The 20,288-nt window shown below is 35.5% G+C and overlaps 1 long non-coding RNA gene across 22 annotated transcripts in view; it reads left to right on the top strand.

Moving 5' to 3' along the window:
- Positions 1-2,853: 2,853 nt before the first annotated feature.
- The window catches only part of LOC140631729 (uncharacterized), a 125,305-nt gene continuing 107,870 nt past the window's right edge, over positions 2,854-20,288 (top strand). For 20 of the 22 annotated variants that reach the window (XR_012029250.1, XR_012029243.1, XR_012029254.1 and 17 more), the window contains exons 1-3: positions 2,860-2,981; positions 6,932-7,070; positions 13,535-13,649. This is a non-coding gene — a long non-coding RNA (uncharacterized lncRNA). Of the gene's footprint in view, positions 2,982-4,665; positions 4,788-6,931; positions 7,071-13,534; positions 13,650-20,288 lie in introns of all 22 variants that reach the window. The other 2 variants (XR_012029239.1, XR_012029253.1) reach the window with 2 other exon arrangements.

The following is a 20,288-nucleotide window of genomic DNA, read 5'->3' as shown; positions in this document are numbered from 1 at the left end:
AATTAAATTAAATTAAATTTATTTAACGATAAATAGCATGGGACCTCTCCTTTTATGGCCTGGCTCCCAGCTGGATGATAGCTGAATGAAGTGGAGCTATCCATATGAATAATGTCCATAACAAGAATCCAGAGAAAATTGGAGAAATAAAATATATCAAGGCTATAGTATTTTATAACTGGGTTTACCAGATCTTCAGGGACTAGTTAGTTGTAATTTGGTAAAACTGTTTTAAGAAACAAGAAAATTAAGGAAACCTGTCTAACCTATTTTGCAAGTCTATAATGGTATATGTATAAAAACTTGGAAAATGAATGCATAAGAAATCATTAGACCAATTTCACTCTGAACATAAATGTAAAAATCCTAATGACATACTGGCTTACTGAAGCCATATGTATATGAAATATGTTCTAATGATTCAAGATGAATTCCAAAGTTTCAAAAGTTACATCAGACATGGTATCAGTATCATCCACTATATTAATAGATTAAATGAAAGAAATGGTTGAAAGATAAAAGAAATGCTGAAAGTAATTTATTTCTTAATCAAATTAGCCAATATTCAGTAGTCTGACAGAGTAGCAAGCCTTGGTCAGGATATTGGAAAGTGTTACTCTTCTACTTGCTGGTAGAAGATTGTAATACTCCTCAGACACAATTCTATAATACCTTCTTTTAACTCAGGAATCCTATGTCTACACACTTTAGTAGCTCTGCTTAGGAATGTTCAAAGAATAACTCTTTATAATAACAGTATTTGAAAACAAGCTAAAGATCCATTAATAAGAGATGGATAAAGTGATTTGTTGGCACAAGAGGCTAGGTGATAACTAATATGAATGTACTGGCTGTACATATGTCAACAAGAATAAATTTCAGAAACAATTTTTTTTCTGAAATGACAAAAAATTGCTGAGCAATTAATTTTGATGTTAAGGATAAAAGGCACACCCATCCTAAGATTTCATGGAGCTATTTGTATAAAGACTTTGTAAAAAGGCATGGTCAGAAAGAATCCATACTAATGTCAAGATATTGATTACCATTAAGGAGAGACAATGAGGGTTGGACAGGTATGGGTATGACTTTAATTCAATTTACAATATCTTTTGTCTTAAGTAAAGTCTGAAACAAATAAGACAAAATGTTACCATTATATTTTACTTCTAGGCGTTAAATCAATGATGAACATTGCCTATTCTATGGATTTTCTTTTTACGAGAAGTAGTTCATAACAAAAACTATTAAAAACTAGTTTAAAACCCACACAATAACTTACATGTGCTTTTGAAATGAAATAAATTATACCACCACCATTGAATATATTATAGTTAAACTATTCAGGAAATAATTCCCTATTGACTGCCAAACTCTTAGAGTTCTTCTGACCTACATTAAAAAATATATCCAACTGCTGCATGATCATCTAAACCCCAATAATCCCACAAATAATTTTCTATATTCAAATAATGCTATTACTGTTCACTCTTCCCGATGAGACACTTCTTCCTCAGTCCCTTCAACTCTTCTTCCCAACCCTCAAAGCCCAAATGTTCATGAAATACTGTTAAGTTCTATATATAAAATATGTCCAGAGCATACCATCTACACTTTCTTTCCAACCCACTTCCAGTAAAGGACATATTACATATATAACATATTCCAATTGGCCCTCTTTTAAAGGTAAAATGACTTTATAATTATTATAAAATATAATTTATATATATAGAGAGAGGCATCTATCTATCATCTATCTTCCATATCTATCAACCTATCAAGATTTTCCAAAATAGGGCTACACTATTATAACACTATGTTAGTAGACTTTTACTCAATTTTAACAACAACAAAAAAACCCCCATGATCTGTAGCAAAAATCAAAGAGTTGCTAATTTCAGGAAAAAAAAGGATTTTTTTTTTCTGTTCAACAGAGATAATTTCCTAACAACTGTTTTTTGCTAGTGTTAATGAGTGAATTATGAAAGTTGCGAGAACATGGGTGCATAGGTGTTTTAACTACAACTTGAAACAACATCTATTTGTTCCTGTTTTCCCATTCTCGTGCCTCTGTATAGGTATATATTTTACTAAGTGCTGGGTATATAGTATAATTTACTAAGTGTATAATTACTTTAAAATAGCACTTATAACTTGCACTCTGTTTTGTAATAAAATCTCAGTATTGTAAAAGTTTATGTTTAAATTGATTCTATGTTAGTAAGCCTTCTCCACTCTTGAGTGTTTTATTTGGTCATTGCTTTTTGGACAGCATTTCATTATTTAGAAATGTTTCCCTCTTTGAGTTTGTGTGTACCTGTATTGTGTTTTCTGGATTATAATCTTCAAAATTCTGGTCATTTGTCTTTATTTTAAAGCACTGAATTTGTGTATACTTTCTCCATGGTCTCCTTTGTTACTAAAGTTGATCTTTGAATGGAAAAGATCTTCATTAAATTCTGTGCTAAGGAGTGGGCTGGGGGTAACCCGAGGCAGGCTGCGGCTCTGATTCAAGTCCTTCACCCCCACCACCCCTGCCCAAAATCATGCTCATAAAATGTGTTACGGTCTTTAACTTTGGACAATACTATCTAAGGTTTGAGCTTCCAGGGTGGTTCCTAGCAGAAATTCCCTAAGTGTGACGATTTCTGTTGTGTTCTGCATTCTTTATGAAGGCTTGTTAGATTGTAAGGGGAAAAAAAAAGTTGCAGTATGAGTTCTAACTCCCCTAGACTCTAATGTGGAACTATCTATACAGGCATCACCTCACTACTTCCAGAACCTGTCCGGTGATCCTCTTTTTATGACCTAATAAAGGTATGTTTATAGGCTTTAAGAATTATGTCATTTCCTCTCAGACAAATCTGTTTTTGCCTAAAGTCTGAGAAGACCTATGTTGGGAGATAACAGCATTTGAGGACGTGCTTTAGAAGGTGACAGTTTGAAGTCATGTTTTCAGCCTTGTTTCACTGAAGAAGAAGGTAGCTTCCATTTTAATCAGTTTTGCTATTTCCAGGGACTCTTTTTTTTAAAGATTTTATTTATTTATTCATAGAAACAGAGAGAGAGAGAGAGGGAGAAACACAGGCAGAGGGAGAAGCAGGCATCATACAGAGAGTCTGATGTGGGACTCGTCCAGGGTCTCCAGGATCACGCCCTGGGCTGCAGGCGGCGCTAAACCACTGCCCCACCGGGGCTGCCCCTCCAGTGACTCTTTAAAAGAGAAGGCTCTGGAAATCCTTAGCCATAATTTATCAATTGGTTTGGGTGCTGCCAATTGATTTCTCCTTACAGAGTTCTTCTTGTCCTGTAAATTTGTATACCAACTCTGCAGTTACTTCTTCTAAGTCATCCCACACTTCTTGGCTGCTGGCAACTTTCATCACTTTGCTCTAGGGATCATTTGTTTGTGTCTTTATCATTTCCCCTTAATGTAGCACAGTGACAGTTTGCTCAAACAATATTCTTCATTTGTTAGTTAAATTTTCCATTTTTGCCTGGAATTCACTTGCATCTCTAGGAATTAGCATAATGCCTAAGAAAACCAGATCAGTGGGAGGAACTCAATGATTTTATGAATTGTTTGTATGAAGAAATTAATTGTGAGGAGGACCATAACAACATCATCATGTAACTTTGTAGTAAATATTTAATGGGTGGCTCTTAGAGAAAATTAAGGAGTCAGAAAATAGGAATTTCTAATGTAGAAGTCAAGTAAGAACTAATACTGACTGGTAGGGTTTGATTTTTTCTTCCCTCAACAACTTGTTAACTCTTTATTTTAGATGTTTTAACTGCCTCTATTTCTATTCTTAAACCATATCTTACTAAGGGCAGCCTTACTCACATTTTTTTAAATTTTTTATTTCTTTGTTTTTGTCCATACCAGTTGCCTTAACATTCCTATTGCAAATGCTGGGACTAGAATCTGTGTCTTGCTTATTACTGACAGATGCTTCATATTCAGAGGTCTGATTTTGAGATTTTATTTTATTTTATTTTATTTTTTATTTATTCACGAGAGACACAGAGAGAGAGAGAGAGAGAAGCAGAGACACAGGCAGAGGGAGAAGCAGGCTCCATGCAGGAAGCCCAATGTGGGACTCGATCCTGGGTCTCCAGGATCATGCCCTGGGCTGAAGGCAGCGCTAAACCGCTGAGTCACCCCGGTGCCCAGAGGTCTGATTTTGTATCTAAACATTCCTGTCAATTGAAAAGACTAAGGCTGAATTGTCTAGGTAGAATTATAACAAATGTTGTAGTTGTTATAAAACTGATCTCTGTGGAGGCACATGAAACATTATGGTTGTGAAAAAGACAAGACCATCTGTATTCACTGAATTGATGTAATTACCCCAGGAATGTTCTATGAAGTCTGTCCTGTATTCCAGCAACACTATTATCTTCTTTTTGTTTGACATAGATGCCTTTATTGTTGACCTTTAGATGGCATTCTCAAAAACTAGATACGTGTCAAATAATTACTGAAACTTACTCTGGCTTTAGTATCTGTACATGTTCTTGAATCTTTATTTCAACTTCCCCATCAAAATAACCATAATATATATAATGTTAAAACCCCAGTGGTCTAATAGGTAAGGTATATATGGTAGATGTTAATATCCAGGGTGCAAAATAGTGCATGTTTTTATTTTTTCTCTGTAGATCTACCTATTTTGAGCTTTAAGAAGTTTTCTCTCCATGGATACGTTTCTTACACTGAGTCCTATTCTAAATGCTTACTACATACTAATGTATTTAATGGTCATAAAGGATCCAAAGGATATGTAAGTGTAACCTTTATGCTGTAAATGGGGAAAGGAAACACAAAGAGATGAGAAAACCTGACTAAGGATACCCAATTAGGAAGCCCCAGGGGCCTGCAGCCTCCTGCACTAGCATCCTTGTATTATCACATCTTAGATTGGCTTTAAAAAATGTATATTCACATTATCCATTCTCTTGAATCATATCCTCCACCATTTTTAAAATTTTCCTGGTGAAGAATTTTGATTTTTATTTTGACTCACTTTATGTGGAAGCTTCCCCATGGAAATTTATCATTTTATTTATCTTTTTCATTCTCCAAATTTCATCTGTGTCCCTTATTTCATTTTTTTGTGTAAGAGAAAGGCGTTTAGGTTACAGGTATATAAGGCTCGAGTTGTAAATGTGGATAGGAAAATATTTCCCATTTAAATGTTTATATAAGAATTGATACTAATTTCTTTTTTCTCTATAGCAGCATACTTACTTATTGTGCCCTTTTCTGGTATTGTCATATTGGTAACCTGTACTAGTAACTCATAATCATTTTAATATGGATAGAGTGATGTAGTATAGACATCTTGGCGCTAGACTGATTTACCAACTTTGTACCCACAGGATCATTGACAACTTGGCATTCTTTTACACAATAACAACCACATTGGCCATATTTCTTATAAAAATTCTTTCTTTCCCTGTTGGCCCATTTTTGTGATCTTTATCAACCTTTATTTCTTTATCATCCAACTCAATCACTCCTGCATTTCAAAGAGAGAAATTTAAACAAAGCATTATGTTTGCAGGAATAGCTAATAGGCATTTGCATAGCTCTATAATGCTGCAAACATTTTTAAAAGATTTTATTTATTTATTATTTATTTATTTATTTATTTATTTATTTATTTGAGAAAGAGAGAGAGCACGAGTGGTGGAAAAGGACTGAGGAAGAGGGAGAAGCATACTCAGTGCTGAGTGTGGAGCCCAACTCGGGGCTCTATCTCAGGACTCTGGGACCATGATCTGGGCTAAAAGGCAGTCACTTAACTGACTGAACCACCCAACTGCCCCTGCTGCAAGCATTTCAACATACATTTCTCTCTCATTTCACTGAAGCTTGTGAAGTTTCTAGATAGATAATGTTATTTCAGTCTGCACTGACAAGATGGTGAGCCAAACTGTATAAATGACTTAATGTCATATAGTTAATAAAAGGTTAGAATTAGAATGCAAGCCCAAATAATCTGCCTCTATGTCACATCATATGGTTCTTCATATTTCCTTCTTAACAAGTAATCAAATATAAGAAGACTTTATTGTTGCATAATGCTAAAAAAAATAGTTGCAATAATTTGAGTTTATGTAACAGTTCATCCCCTTGAAGTGATAGGTAAATAGAGAAAACAAATGGAAATGGTTTCCAGGTAGCAGGGTCTTTGGAATCAGCTAGTCCAAACATATCATGTTTCACAGATACACACACACACACACACACACACACACACACACACGTGCACCCGTCAACAACACTGATGATTCAGAAGAGTGTATATTTTTGAACAACTGCAATTTGGCAAACGCTACACAATTTTTCCCAAAGAAGAAAGTTAATTAATACTCATTGAAGAAACAAATGAGGAAAAATATTCCTCAGGACTCGAAGATATTTCTGAGTTAATTTAACCTTAAGATAACAGTCTGGGTTGACCAAGTTACTCCAGGTCCGTTTGAATGGCTTATATATCAGAGTATATTTAAACCTGAATCTACTTATGACTGAAATGAATACCAACAATAGAATTCTAGTCACCACATATAGTTTTACAAGTAAGAACCAATTATGCAGTTTTATTTCAAACATCTCTGGAGCTTGAATCACTTTCATCAGATTCAGAGGAACAGTTAACTTTTGTTAGAGGAAGTGACCAAGACAGGCTACCCTGATGTGACTGGAGAGCACAAAATCCTCAGAAACCTTCTAATCTTAATATTGAGAGCTTTCCACTGCTGCAAAAACTATCATTTTTTATATCATTAAATGGATCTGAAGACTTGCAGAACAAATTCATACATGCAGATGTTTTCTTAAAGGTAATATACAAATAATTATCTCCAGTTGATATGATTATGAATGTTGTAAATTAAGTCCATTCATTATAAATTCCAGGACCACAAAGAACAGTGGAGAAAAAAGCTTTCGATGGGCGGTTGTAGTTTATCATCAAAATTCTGGCTTGGATTTGCCTCCTCAAACAAACTGAGCAAGACCTACAAGGCTCTGGGCAACCAGACACATTTGATCTCAGGTATCAGTGAGAAAGGGGATATGGTCATGATGAAAAGATCCAGGAAATACATGTAGGTGATGACATAATCCTATTTTATCTAGCTCAGCTGTGGCTTTATGTGTATTTTTTTTCCTCTGGTAAAGATGTGCTATATAAACTTACGTAGATTGAAAACTTGTGGTTTTCATTATTTGCAAATAATGCAGAAGGTCAATAACCACAGTAAATTATAATTTTCCTGAATCACATGGTTCGTCATGGGACTGAGACATTGAGAGTGACTCAAGAGGGATCCAGGTGGTCATTCACATTTTTGTGTTTGGGTGGTCACTATTTCCCTTCATCATCTTGTAAGCAATGATTCTTTGGAGATGGTATTTAGACAGTAGTCAAGATAAAAAAAAAAAGTTGAAGAGAGGAATGATTCTTAGCTGGTACACAGAAGCATGAGATCAATTAAAAAGATGATGCTCAGTGGTGATACAGATCTGCTTTGTGAACTAAACCAAAATATGCTCCATAATGAAAGAATAATTTTCAAAAATCCAAAGCATTGTGGTCAAGGCTGTTTGCTGAAAGTTAAGCAACATGTTTTCTTTTGGTAATAGACTATGTGTAGAAGCACAGAACAATTGGAAGAAATTTAGCTGCATGCAAGTCAGAGATCTGAAGAAAGACTGGAGATATTCTAGGGCAAACATCTGATTTTTTTCTATTCTTATATCAAGCTATATCATGTAGGATGTCTTTTTTCACAATACATCCATTTGTAAAGATGAATGCAAATATGTAGATGAATAATAATTTTTATTTTATCTTGAGCTGGAATAGCTCAATAGCTTTGGTCATAAAGATATTCATAATATTGTCCCTTGGAGTATTTAATTCAATGGATTGGGCACTGCTTCGAAAAATCAGAAGCTCATTCTACTCTTCTTGTCTGCTAAGTTGGCAAGCAGACCCTGAATGATGTTCTCAATGCAACATTATATCCTAAGGGAGGAAAGTAATGCTGTAAGAAAGGAGATGCCACATTATGAATTGCAATACATAGAAGTCATTGCAATCCTAATTATTACCTTGACTAATTTCACAGAAAATAAGCTGAGCATCTCTCTGTGTAGAAGCTTCAATTCAGTAATTATTAAATCATATGAATTTGGAAAAGTAAATAAAATCCCCTTTCAGTCAGAGTAAAACGATGCTCAGATAAAAGGAAAATCATCTACTAAATTAATAATAAGATTAGTTATGCCAAATGCAAAACCCTAAAGTATCTGCAAATATGACACCTTCTAAATATGAAATGAAAGGCTAAGCAATCCCTAAGTGGCCTGGGCTCTTTCTGTTTCTCACTGCAATTTTAATTAACACAATTCCTTGTTATTGTCTGCCTTAGGAAGAGAGAAAGTTTACTTTATAAGCTCTCCTACCCTAATTTGCAACATATGAAAAGTTTTACTGGATAGAAGTAAACCCTTTAAAGAATTCTTTTTTTTTTTTTTTTTTTTTTTTTAAGATTTGCTTCATTTATTCATGAGAAACACAGAGAAGAGGCAGAGACACAGGCAGAGGGAGAAGCAGGCTCCGTGCAGGGAACCCGATGCGGGACTCGATCCCAGAACTCCAGGAACATGCCCTGAGTCAAAGGCAGATGCTCAGCTGCTGAGCCACCCAGTAATCCCCATTTAAAGAATTCATCCCACTTTTAAAAACTTACTTACTGCTTTGGCCACTGAGACTTTTATTCACTGACATTTGATCAATGGTATTTAATTTATTCTTCTCCTTGGAAACATATTTTTAAAAAGTTTACATAAAATTAGTTTTTAGGTGTGATCACCAGTGAAATATAGTATGCTTTTTTTTTTTTACTTAAAATACAAAATAAAGATTAGTAAAGCAAATGCAATATGGTTTTCTCCATCATCTCTATTGTCTTATACATTTATGTATATGTTTATTTAAATATATAGTTTGTTACTTAAACTCTTCTTCCCTTTGCCTACCCCCTGGAATTTGGGTATAATTAATAAGTAAGGGGAAAAAATTTCTCTTTAAATTCATTTTTAGGGGTGCATGGGTGGCTCAGTCAGTTAAGTGTCTGCCTTTGGCTTGGGTCATGACCCCAGAATCCCGGGATCAAGCCCTGCATCAGGCTCCCTGCTCAGTCGAGAGCCTGCTTCTCCTTCTGCCCCTCACCCACTCATGCACTTTTTTCTCTTTTTATCAAATAAATAAAATATTTTAAAAACATAAATTCTTTTTCAAAATTTAAGGCTAAATAACAAATGCATGAAATTAAATAGGTATTTTTTTTGTACTTTAACACAATATCACTTAATCTAGGGATATTTTCTCAATGGGAAATAGTGATTTCTTAATTTTTAAACAAATGTTCTTGAAATCCCTCCACATGTCAATTTTTAGAAATAAGAATAATTTAAAAAATAGTCCTACTTACTTTTTATTAGATGGTTGATTCCCATAATGTCCAAAAGCTCTATATCGTTTCTCCAGTTCTGAGTGCTCTAGTTACATATTGCATGAGAATTAAAAGCACAGGTTGGAATTCTGTCTGTACCATGCACACTAGTGGGCAAGTTCTTTCCCTCACTTCTCTTTAATTCCACACCTGCAGCCTCCCCAAAGGTCATGATGTTGCTACCAGGACTCTTTTCATGGTCTGTTTGGTGCTCATTCTGTCTTCATCACCCTCTTCAAAGTTTATTAGACTTTCACTGTTGCCTAGTTTCATAATAATGCTAACATTTCATGAATTTGTTTTATCAGCATGCAATTCTGGGTTCTAAGCTCTGTATTGTTATCCATTGCTGCGTAACAAATTATCCACCATGGTTAGCAGATTAGTACAATAAATGTTAGTGGTCTCACAGATTCTGTGAGTCAGGAGATGAGGAATTACTCAGCTGGAGGTTCTGGATCAGAGTTTCTCAGGGCTGCAGTCATCTGAGAGTTTGATTGGGATGGAGGATTGTTTTCTAAGTTCACACATATGTCTGGAGGCCAGGGGCTTCAGATCCTCACCAAATGCATCTTTCCATGGGGCTGCTTGAGTGCCCCCACAGCATAGCATCTAGCTTTCACCAAAGAAAGTAATCTGAGAGAAAGCAGAAAGATTGAGAGAGAGAGAGAGGGAGCCCAAGAGAAATCTGTAAACTTCTACAGCTCTACTACTTTGAAGGAATAAGAATCAAATAATTTGTGGACATATTTGAAAGCATTAGAGAAGGATTTAAAAAATGGTATGAACTTTAAGAAAGATAATTTGGCATATGTATGAAAAAATGAAATTTACTTTCTTTTGACCCACCATTCCACTTGCAAAAATTTTCACATGGAGATCATGAAAAAAATGGGAAAAATATATGTATTTCCACAATATATTACTATGTAAAAACTGAAAATTAGCATTTTAAGTATGGTCTTATTTAAATATGTATGGATTATACATATATACAGAAAGATTTCTGTAAGAAAATTTACAAATGTATTTACATTTATGAACTTTAAGGTATAAAAGGAAAATTTTAGATAATATTTTTACTTTTTCTTACACATTTCAAATTTTTTTTTCAAATTTTAAATTTTTAATGAGTGTTAACCATTATAGTCAGAAGATGAAACCAGTTTCATTTTGTCAAAAACAAAAATGAAATCAAAATGGCAAATAATTTGTATGGCTAGAATTAAAAGTTTTATGAATGTCAGTAAAATAATGCAGAGATAAAATAGTAAATTGTTATAACAAAGAATTAGTATTTCTAATTAATAAATAAAATTAATTAAAGGAAGGAATCAAGACTTAAACATAAATACAAATAAGCAAGTAAAAATATGTATAATCAAGGACTTGCAGGTTTTTAACATCAGTGAACATACAGGTCTTATTTTAATGATCAATCAGCAGCATGCAACAGAGTTTATAATGCCTTCCTCCTTGAAATTATGTTTTCCATTGATTCCTGATGCATAATATTCTTGTGGTTTTGGTTTTGTGTTTTCCTACCAAACTAGTAGTTCCTTTTTCTCACACGGGAGCATTTCTTTTTCTTTTTCTTTTCTTTTTTTTTGCATTTTAAACAATATCAAGTTTCTCCAAAACCAATGCCTACAGTGGTGGGAAAGGAGATCTTAAGGGTTTAATTTATCCAAGAGGTAAAGAGGTGAAGGAGACAGGAGATTCATTTTTTTTAAAAGATTTTATTTATTCATGAAAGACACAGAGAGAGAGGCAGAGACATAGGCAGAAAGAGAAGCAGGTTCCATCCAGGGAGCCTGATGCAGGACTTGATCCTGGGACTCCAGCATCATGCCCTATGCCGAAGGCTGGCACTCAACCGCTGAGTCACCCAGGTGTCCCACTTCATTTATTTTTTTAAAGATTTTATTTATGTGTTCATTAGAGAAAGAGTGAAAGAGAGGGAGAGGGAGAAACAGATTCCTGCTGAGCAGGGAGCCAGACATAGGGCTCCATCCTACGACCCTGAGATCTTGACCTAGCCAAAGTCAGATGCTTAACTTACCAAGCCACCCAAGCACCCCAAGATAGGAGTTTTAAGCAGAATGGTTCAGGTTGGGTTCACTGTATAATTCTAAATTCAAGCAGTGTTCCCTTGGGCAAGTCACTTTCCTCACATGAGAAGTATTTGTTATAATGGTTGAGAAAATAGGTTTGAAAGACCAATTTTCAGACTTCATGTACCTCACAATTATTTTGAGATCCTAGGAAAAAGACATATTATTTGCTCTCATCACCCAGAGGTTCTGATTTAATATATTTGCAGTGTTGCCTGGGGATGTTTACCCTTGGCAGGCTTGGGCACGCAGATGGCTCTCCCTACGATTCTGTGCTATTCATGTGCCTGAAGGTCAAGTTTGTCCTGACTGGCAGAGCTATTTCAAAAGATGTAACTTAAATGGAGCTAACCCTCCACCTGGCAGGAGAGCCTGTTACAGCAGGGAATGAAGATTAGACAGAAAGGAAAGTGAATATGACAACTTCTTTTCCAGTTGAGGGTAGGTAGAGCAGAACAGAGGCAGATCTGTCAGCTCTGTTAACTGGGAAAAGAAGAAGGAAGCTAGTATATGTTATAAATTATCTATCTAGTCTACACTATATATATCTAGTATACTAGCTTACTGACTGTTAAGATTTATGAAAATCATTGATTCAAGGAGCCAGACTTTCTAAGCAAGAACAAGCAGAAACAATAGAAGACACCAAACACTTCACTTGTTGGAATTCTGAGATAGAGTTTATTCAATTTGCTTACTTATTTTAAAGATACAAATGAAAGTTATAAACTCAACCAAATGGATGTGTATATAAGCAGACAAGAAGGGGATGACAGAAGTAAGTAATAGAGAAAAGAAAATATTTCATTAAGGATGACTGAGGATTTTCCACTTAATTTAAAAAGCAAGCAGACAAATAAACAAAATCCAAAGCAGGGCAGACATAAATAAATCCACATGTAGAAATATCCCGGAGAAATAAGAGAATATATAAGACAAAAAAATTTAAGAGAGATTGTAGAAACCATGAAAACTTTAAGCCATTCAAAAGTTATGCAATTTAAAGATAGACTATTTATAATATAAGCATAAACAAAGATATATAGTGAACCTAGTATAACTTTGTTGAAATACACTGGCAGAGATTCTCTCTTTGAACAAACTCCTCTGAATCATCTTCTCAACTAGGGTCCAAATGGGCTTATAAAAAGGAAGAATAATTGTGAAAAAAACACAAATGATTTTATCCATTCCCCTCCTCCCCATTAAAAGACTGAAAATTCCTTTAGGTTATTTTTTTCTCTTGAAGGGTGTTTTCCATTTGCCTCTTCTTCATGGACATAGGAAGAGCAGAAGTACGAGGTATACCAGTAGACCCTTTTGTTGTGGGAGGCCTACACATGCTTGTTGACCCATTCACATACCATGCATTTTCTTATGACTGGATCAGGTTGTTTTGAGTAGGAAAAGCGGAAGTTGGGTTGATAAATTGGGGGAGGTGGAGCTTTAAAGAGTAACTCCTGGTGCTTCTATCTTTTCAAAGAGTTATGGCACAGCTATCAGTTGATAGTGAGGGTGGGAGGTAGGTTTGGAGATCTAAGAAGAAAAGAAATTATAAATATTTGTTGCAAAGTTCAGAGAATGCATAAATAATAACTACAATCTGTAGAGCACTAAAAACATCCAGAGCACTTATGCATGCTTTACACTGGTTTACTCAATAAACCTCACAACATAATTTGTGGCCAATTTTATTTTTATCATCCTTACTTCAAGATGAAAATATAGTATTAAGGTTGCATGGGTAACTCTTAAATAAATGCAGATCTGTTACCTTAGTCAATATACCGCACTGTGGTTTATTGTTGAGTATGCATTTGAGAATTGTGGTCATGAATTTTGAGGGACACTTGGCAGCATACTAATCCTTTTTTTCTTTTCAGCTGCTGTGCTTAGGTAGAGGTGCTGGTCAGAGTTGAGTTGTCTCCTGTGCAAGTACAGTGGAGACGTGGACTTAGAATGTTTGCCCGTGGATCCATGTGAGGCAAGTAAGAAAATGTGAGTATGGAGGGTAGGGCAGATACAGACATGCCTCTAGGGTTAATGCCATGGATGTCTCAGTGAAAACTTAGATGGAGGAGCACCTGGGATGTGTCAAAACAAGAAGTGGTGAACAGGAAGTAAAGGACTTAAAGTCAAGATCTCAAAAGCTTCCAAAGATCTGTATAGATAAACCTTTGTAGAAAAAAGAATTTGTTAACATGTGAATTGTTTCCTTTCAGGAATATAATTATAGAAATTACATTATGTGAGTTTAATTGGATATTAATCACTGAAAACATTTGAGACTACTTTAACCTATTTGATTTTTTAAGTTTTTAATGTAATTTCTCAGGAGTATGATGAACATGACAGTGTCATAGAGAGATAATAGGAAGTTATAGTTTGCTTCATGTGAAGAGGCTTAGAAATTCTTTGTTTGAAGGAATCTACTCTGAGGTTTTAATCAGCAATGTTGAAAAAGATTCATGCACAAAAAATGTCAAAAGATGATGTGTAACTCATAAATAAGAGCAATCTCAAATGGTCAAATTCAGGCAAGAGTTACAAAAAGTTACCCAAAGACAGAATAGGACAATGTTATTAAAAATCAGATTGTGGCTTAAATTTCATTTTAGAGGAAAGACTTAATGCTAAGTAATGAGAATACAAACATATATTTTCTAAATAAAATTTATTATTTTGATGACATAATGCAAGATAAACTATGAACACTTAGATCAGGATAAATTATTCCAGCAGTTAAAGATTAGAGCTTCTTGTGTTGCAAGCAACTCCTTAATGTGGATGCATGTTATTTTCTTTCTCAAAATGTAGTCTTAATATTTTCTAATGTCTTATCATCTTCCAGAATATTTAGGATTGAGTATACATTTAACATTTGTGAATTTAGACATATAAAAGAAGCCAAAATATAAATATCATTGTGTAAAATGCACTGTCTATATATCACACAATGACTATTAATATCAATATTTTGATCATACATGCTGTGTGCTATTTTGAAATCTTTTACCCATGCCATGCCCTAGTAATATCTTCCTTAGTTGTATTCATACACAAAATAAATATTAATTATTGCTAGCCTTGTAAATATCTGATTAGAATATCTGTCTACTACTGGGGCTCCTGGAAGGCTCAGTCAGTTGAGTGTCCTACTCTTGCTTTTGGCTCAGGTCATGATCTCAGCTCAGGTCATGATCTCAGGGAGATCGAACACAGTGTGAGATCTGCTTGAGGATTCTCTCTCTCCCTCTGCCTCTACACACACACACATACACACACTCTCTCTTTCTAAAATAAACACATCTTTAAAAAAAAAGAAAGAAAAGGAAAATGTCTACATCTGAACATATGGTTTAACCATCATGCTTTTTGTTATTTGTTAGGCATTGTGTCACTCTTGCCTACAATTTTAATATAGCATAAATTATGGCAGAGATGAAACAAATGAATAAGTCAGCGATTCAAATTTATTAACTTCTATTGTTAAGGGAGCTGTTAGATCAGAATTTCAGCATGCTCCGATATAAAATGACTGATATGTAAGGAGGAAACTAGTGTTTGAAATCCTGAAGTTGATTAATACAATAAAAATTTTACTGTTGATGACTGTATTGCTTAACAATAACAACAAAACCTTAAATTGCCTTTATTTCACTCATTTTTTAAAATTGTGATATAGGGGATCCCTGGGTGGCGCAGCGGTTTGGCGCCTGCCTTTAGCCCAGGGCGCGATCCTGGAGACCCGGGATCGAATCCCACGTCAGGCTCCCGGTGCATGGAGCCTGCTTCTCCCTCTGCCTGTGTCTCTGCCTCTCTCTCTCTCTCTCTCTCTCTCTCTCTCTCTGATTATCATAAATAAATAAAAATTAAAAAAAAAATTGTGATATAAATGGCATACATACAATATTCTATTTCTGTTGTACAAACTAATGATTTGGTATAGGCATCTATTGGCAAATGATCACCACAGTAAGTCCAGTTAACATCCATCACCATACTCTCACACATTTTTGTTTTATTTTGTTTTTGGTGAGAACTTTTATGATCTACTCTTTCAGCAACTTTCAAATATATGATACAATATCATTAGGTATAGTTACATGGTACTGAATGTTCTATCACCAGAATTTTATTCATCTTGTAACTAGGAGTTTGTATTTTATGACCACTTTTTTAAAATTAAATTTTCTCTACTTAAAATAGTCCCAAGTGTTCTATTAATTTCCAAAATACCAGTCTTTGCAATGAATTCTCAGAAACAGTTTTCAAGAGTACTCATGACCTTGTAAGTTTGTATAACTTTCAAATAGCTAATCAGATGCTATTTGGCAAGGCAGGTTTTTTTCTTAATCTAGCTCAAGATATTATATACCTAATTATTACATTTCTATGTGGTGTATTTCTGATTGAGAGGTACATACTTACAAATGTCTAGCTGTGTGAAAAATCACTCAGACTCTTGGTTGGGAGATACATATTTATTTTACCCTGGATTCTTGTGCTCGGCATGCCTGCCACTCAGTTCCCAGGTGTTTGGAAAAATACTGTGGGGAATTTTATTTTCCCTTTATCTACTCCATAAATTCAGGATGTTGATCTTTTGGTATTGTATACATATTATTTACTAACATGTACATGAAGATTAGCCAGTCACAATAATAGGAGTATTCTGCTCTATATGCTGAGGGGATTATATTTTCTGATTAAAAATAAAAATAGTCTGATTTAAAATGCCATTGAGAGAAATCTTTTTTTAAATTTTATTTATATGTTCATGAGAGACTCGAAGAGAGGCAGAGACACAGGCAGGACTCGATCCCAGGACGCCAGGATCATGCCCTGAGCCAAAGGCAGGCATTCAACTACTTAGCCACTCAGTCGTCCTAAGATACATCTTTTAAATTGAACTGTGGCTTTCTCAGAGAGGGGATGAATCACGAGGTCTTCAGAACATAGCTCTTGTTACATGTGAACATTGGGGCAAAACCTTTCCTGACTTTTGAAATTTTTATACAGCCTCATTGACTATGACTTCATATGTCACTTATTTAATTTTTTCTTTGAATTTCCAGATACAAACCTCTGATAATAAGCCTCCTCCTCAAAGGCTAGAACTCTAGCCCGCCTTGTTGAAGGGGCTCAGAGGATAACTTTAGGGGTAGAAATATCACAGGTTTGTAGGGTTTGGGCACCTGTACAATTTCTTTAATACTTAACAGGTTTAGTGGGTTTTCAGGAAATTCATTTCCAGTAGTAATATAGTAAATCAAGTTATTTACCAGTTGAAAACAACTCATTGTTTTTCTTTTTTTCTAAGATTTTATTTATGAGAGATGTAGAAACACAGGCAGAGGGAGAAGTAGGCTCCATGCAGAGAGCCCGATATGGGACTCAATCCCAAGACTCCGGGATCACGACCTGAGCCAAAGGCAGACACTCAACCACTGAGCCACCCCGGCATCCTGAAAACAACTCATTGTTAAATGCTGATAAAAGCATTAGCAAGTAAACTTGTTTGGCTAGTAAGTCATCATGATTGAGCTTGAGGAACCCCCAGAAGGGGAAAGTCGTTGAGCTGAATTTGCCAACCTGACAGCTGGCGGCTTTTGAGGTCTCCCTAGAGGCAGAGCTACTCAGTGGAACTTGTCCATGATGAAGATGGTATTAGGAGACCCTTGTCTCTCCACCTAGTAATCCAAGAACTATGCCTTTAAAGGTAAAAGAGAACCAAACTAAATCTATCTCATTAACGTCCTCCAGGCAACTAAGAGAAAAATTGCCCTGGTACTGGACAGGACACAAGGAAAAGATCTACCCAGTGAACTCCTATTTGAATTCATATCACCTGGGTTTTGCATGGCCTTAGGTAACTATCAGAAACAAATGTAAATCCTCATTGGAAGAATACAAATAGGGACACCTGGGTGGCTCAGTGGTTGAGCATCTGCCTTTGGTTCAGGGCATGATCCTGGAGTTCCAGAATCGAGTCCCATGTGGGGCTCCCTGCATGGAGCCTGCTTCTCCCTCTGCCTGTATCTCTGCCTCTCTCTGTGTCTCTTATGAATAAATAAATAAAATCTTAAAAAAAAAAAAAAGAAGAAGAAAAAGGAGGTTAGACAGTGTAGATGTTGGTTGGGCCAGTTGGGTCTGCTAGCTATGCCATCCTCCCCCCAGAAACTGGGGATCAGAGGCTCCTTTGCTGATGGGTTATCTTCCAAAGGAATGGTTTTTAGGTTCTTGAGAGAAACTGGTGAGTGGTGGGAAATACAGCCCAGAGAGACAAAGAATTCACAATTGCAGGTCCTTTATAGAAAGTGCTCTAACAAGCAGTGGTCAGAGGGGCCTATCCTTGGGTGTCGGCTAGAACAAACAATAAATTCTTTGGGCAACCTTGAGCTTTCTCACTTTGGGTGAAAGGTTAAGAGGGGCAGGATCATGTGCAACCTTAAGCTATTGGAAACTATGTCTTACTTTTCAGTCTTTTTATGTGGAAGGAAGTGAATGCATAAAAGAATTTTTTTTTTCACAAATCATTTTTCATTTTTATAAGCCCATGTTGGACCCTAGTTGAGAAGATGATTCAGAGAAGTTTGGTTAGAGTTTGTTCAAAGAGAGAACCTCTGCCAGCGTATTTCAAAAAGTTATACTAGGTTCACTATATATCTTTGCTTATGTTTATATTATAAAGTCTATCTTTAAATTATATAGCTTATGAAGGATCTTTGATGGTTTCTAAGACCTCTCTCAAAATGTTTTGTCTTTTGGGGTGCCAGAGTGGCACAGTCAGTTGAGTGTCCAACTCTTGATTTCAGCTTAGGTTGTGATCTCAAGGTCGTGAGATTGAACCCCATGTCAGTCTCCAAGCTCAGCACAGAGTCTGCTTGAGATTTCTTCCCTCTCCCTCCCCCCTCCCAGGCTCTCTCTTTTTGTAAAATAAATATATAAATCTTAAAATTTTTTTTTGTCTTTTATATTGTCTTATTTCACCAGGACGTTTCTACATGTGGATTTCTTCATATCTGCCCTGCTTTGGATTTTCTTTGTCTGCTTTTTAATGAAGTGCAAAATCCTCAGTCATCGTTGGTGAAATATTTTCTTTTCTCTAGTATCTCTGTCATCTCCTTCTCATCTGCTTATATACACATTCATTTGGTGGAGTTATAATTTTCATTTGCATCTTAAACAAATTGAATAAACTCTATCTCAGAATTCCAGCAAGTGAAGTGTTTGGTGTCTTCTGTTGTTTCTGCTGTTCTTGCTTAGAGTGTCTGGCTCCTTGAATCAATTATTTTCATAAATCTTCAGAGCCAGAAAGCTAGGACATATTTTGCAGGCTTTTAGAGTCGTGAATTTTTATTATAAGATGTTGATGGTTACCTATAACTAAAAATATTAAGGTTTTTACAAATGCAAAACCTATGAATAACTGACGTATGTGTATATGTGTATACATACATGTGTTTATAGTGGAACAGGATTTCAGACCTGCTTCCAAAATAAAAATCCAAATTTAACATTTAAATTAATTTATAGCATAGATGTTAAGAACATAAGAGAAAACTCTTTTGCTTGGGAGTTGTATAATTTGCAAACCCTTTTACTCTGATAGTCCTTAAGCTATTAAAATAATTATACCCACGTTGTTGATGATAAAATCAAAGCTCATGGAGGTTTAGTGTTTATCTATGCACAATGACATGGATGATCAAACCTGTCATTGCATAGCAAACCAGCTCGTCTATACAAGAGAACTGCATCGGTTGTAGCAGTGAAGCTGTTGATAGTCTATTTAATCAGAGGGGTGCTTTCTCCTTCTGGGATATTTGTCAATTTTCATCCCAAATTGTCAGGAAATTATAAGATAATTTAGCCTTCTAAATATTGAATGAGTCTTGTGTACCTTGCTCAAACTGTGTTAGTAAAGAGACCTTTTGTGTCTGTAACTGAGATCACTTACAAGGTCTCTCCCCCAATGGCTCTACTCTGCTCTTCTTCCAATGCATCACCTCAGGTTGCTCTGTCTCCTAGGAATTGCACTGAAGTCATTTTCCCTACCTGGTTTCTTACCATAATTGTTTTCTAGCACTGGTACTGTCAGGAGTCATTTCAGATGTCAAGGGAAGCATACAGATGATAAATGCATAGATCTCCAATCTGTCACCTTGTCACCTGTAGCAGGGCTATTACAAGGGAGACCTGTGAGCAGGTCTGACGATCCATTCCAACCAGTAAGAACATATAGATTAATCAAGTAGATGCTGAAAAGGAAATAGTTTTGGCCATGAATAAGTGAGAGATGTTTTTGTGAAAGTATTTAATAATGCCCTAGAGATGTTTTATTGGCACAATTTTATTTTTTATTTTATTTTTTTAAAATTTTATTTATTCATTCATGAGAGACATAGGAGGAGAGAGGCAGAGACTTAGGCAGAGGGAGAAGTAGGCTCCATGCAGGGAGCCCCATGTGGGCCTCCATCCCAGAACTCTAGGATCACACCCTGAGCCAAAGGCAGTCGCTTAACCACTGAGCCACCCAGGCTTCCCTATTGGCACAATTTTAATAAGTCAGAAGCTCAGCTTCTTAAACTGGTATTTGTTCACAGTAAAAATGTATTATATTGTATATCCTTG

Source organism: Canis lupus, chromosome 4, assembly GCF_048164855.1.
Source record: "Canis lupus baileyi chromosome 4, mCanLup2.hap1, whole genome shotgun sequence".
In the NCBI taxonomy this organism is placed as follows: Eukaryota; Metazoa; Chordata; class Mammalia; order Carnivora; family Canidae; genus Canis; species Canis lupus.
Note: the sequence above shows the minus strand (reverse complement) of the source record. Positions and strands in the feature narration are given on the sequence as shown.